Raw genomic sequence first — 3312 nt, forward strand, 5'->3', positions numbered from 1 at the left:
TATATGATTAGTAATTAAAAAATATTTATTTTCAATACTTTTTCCATATTTATTTTACTCAACACTCTCATATGATTTTTTTTACTTAAATAGACTTGGATAACTCTCAACTACAAGCATTACAAACTCACCTATGGTACATCCTTTCTTATACAATACTTAAAGAAATTTATTCACTATTTGATTTACAAAAATGAGACTATCACCATCAGTCCAAGTCCTTGCCTGTCCTGCTATCTTTTTAAAAGATAAAGTTGCCGTTTCGGGCTACATATGAATGTCAAAGCTAGAGTTCTGATTTTTGGACAAAAAGCTTTAGTTAATAAGTAAGTATTATATATGGGCTTTTGGTATATACGAGTTTTTGCTTCATTGTGTTTGGCAAGAGAGGCTTCGGTTTTCAAGGTTTCGGTATCAACTCTTCATTCATTTATTCAGTTAAATGAGATCTATTGGGCTTTGGGCCGGTCAATGTTTTTAGCTTGTATCCTATTAACTAATAGAGGTCACGAATGTCAATTTTCCTATATTGGTTCGGAAGTTTTTTTTTGTAAGCACTGCTCAAACTTTTAAAAAGGACTGGAAGACCATAATATTATGACGAAAAACAAATTTATAATTTTACTTCTAGAAATATTAAGGATTAATTTTTTTATAATTTTTGTCATAGCTAATATACACCCCCCACTTACACACTACACTAAAAGCTCTTTTTCAACCACCAGAAATCGAGCTAGGTATGACTATTTAGGAGGCAAATATGTTTGCCACTGGTTAAACCAATGTAAGAAAGAAGGTTGAAATTTAATTAAAAAAAAAAAGACTAAATTGGAAATATCTGGGTCGGGCCAGGCAAGATGTAAGGCTTCTATTATTCGGTTTGTGTTAATTAAATAAAAAATAACTGTCAGATGCCGTACCCTTTGAGTACAGCATCACATCACGCGTTGCATCGATGGATTGAGATTGAAATTGGGCCCCAATTCAGTCATTGTAGTATTGTACCCAGTTTGTACCCAATATCTTTTATACTTTTGAAGAAACAAAAATTGTAGACAATATTTTTGGTAAGGCAACTTTTATCCATCCACCTTATTTTTAAGTAAGGTGTGCTGAGAATTCGTTTTGACCTCAAAACTAAAAGTCCTTCGTTAAGTTAGGGTGTTTAACCTCTTGCTAAGTTTTTGTTCAAATTTGAATGATTTTTTTTTACTTGATAGTCTTTTTTAATGATTTTGACTTTAAAAGCTAAAATAATTTTGGCTTGAGAATACACATGGGGTGGCAATATGTACCTTATTCGCGGGTACTCAATCCGACCCACTCAATTGGGTAGGGTTGTCAACCCGATCCGTAGCGGGTAGGGTAGAGTGCGGGTGGGGTTCTCGTGCGGATCGAATAGGGTGCGGGTTGAGTCTCAACCCTATCCGACCAACCCGCACTCTATATATATTTATGTTATATACTTATATAAAAATATGTTTTAAGTGGATGTTAAATCAAAGACCTCTCACTAAATGCAAAAGATTCTTAACCACTAATTACATAAAAATTAGTTTTATTTTAGATTATTATCAAGTTATATAATAATGTTATATATTTTTTGTAACTCGCGGATAGGATCGGGTACCCGCGAGTTAAGAGCAGGTAGGGTTAGGGTTGGGATATTCTCAACCCGCGTAGAATTAGGATTGTTGGATCTAAACCCTACCCTACCCTACCCTACCATTGCCACCCCTGTACTTTATCTTCTGATAATAATCTGTGTTTGCTATTGGGCCAAAGGTAGAAGTTGGAGAGATGTGTTTTCGGTTAATTTGATTACTACTTTGTTATAAACTACTTGTACATGTATGATGTATCAAGTTGCTTTTGCATACTAAATTGTCATTGGCAGTTTTTCTATTCTCTCATTTTTAAAGTAAATCTCGCTTAATCGATCTAATCCCCATGTTAAAAATGTGCCTACTTTATGTATCACATCTAAACTCATGTATAAATTTAATCATCATCAGTACATAGTGAATAGGAATCAGTTAATTGGTGCTACATAGGGTCCAATATAATTTGTTGGTGTAGTAAGAAACAGCACTTAATTTTAAAGTACAGTGGTAGTTCATTGAAATAACACAACACAATTCTGCATTCAGATTTAATTACTTTTAAGTGTTCAGTTATGGTGAGAATGTGAGATAGATGCCTGCAAGCAGAGGCACAGTAGTCACAGCTATAACAAACCTCACCAGATCAGAAATTAAAGGGTTCCATGTTAATAAATGGTGCACACTGCACAGCTTATCTATAACAAGTAGTTGCCACTTTTAGAAAGAGATCTAGAGAGAGAGAGAGAGAGAAAGAGAGAGAGAGTTGACTCTGCTCTTGATCTTATTAGATGCTATATTTCACGTTTTCACTAAGCCAAAAGGTAACTTATTACTTTGTATTTGTACAAGGTAATGTATATTCTAGCGGGGTAACTGAAATATATGACATCTAATTAATAAGTAATAACTATAATCAACCCTTCCTAAAAGTTTCTGCACATTTCACTATAGTGTAAATTATTAAAGATGAATTGAATTTCACTATAATGTAAATTATTAAAGATGAATTGAATGTATATAGGTAGTGTTTGTTTCCATCATGAAACGGAACTGGAATTGAGAGATTAAAATTTAGTATTGTATTTCATGACTATTAGAATTAAAATTTCAATTTGAGATACAAAATTTTAGTTCTTTTAGTATCTCTAGAAAATGGAGATACAATAAACTGACATTTTTAAAAATAAAAAATAAAATTTTAATATTTTTTTAATAAATATTCTCATTTTATATCCATATTTATCTTGAATTAAATAAAATATCAAGATATAATTATATTCTGAATATTTTATACTACATATTTAAAAATAATACAAAAACTTAATTTAATCTCTATTTTTTAATTCCTATTTTTCAGTGTGAGTCTCTCTTCCAATTCCAAATGAAGTCATAGAGAGTATTACGTATACGACTACCCTCACTTTAATTTCAACTGTTTACCCTCAGTGTCAATTAGAAAAAGTTCTCGTACCTTATATTATGATGTGTTCCTTTCCATATACACTTTTTTCCACAGCTATATCTCAGCATCACTGAAAATGTTTATTACCTACCTTAACTTATTAGTAGCAACGATGGTTAATTCGTGAGAAACGCCCGACAACATGTAAGGTTAGTTCTCCACTTTAGCTGAGGTTTTACGCAATTCCAGTGAAACTGCTTTTAATCTGATTTATATTTATATTTTATATATTATGATATATGATGA

This window comes from Arachis ipaensis, chromosome B05 (assembly GCF_000816755.2).
Source record: "Arachis ipaensis cultivar K30076 chromosome B05, Araip1.1, whole genome shotgun sequence".
NCBI lineage: Eukaryota > Viridiplantae > Streptophyta > Magnoliopsida > Fabales > Fabaceae > Arachis > Arachis ipaensis.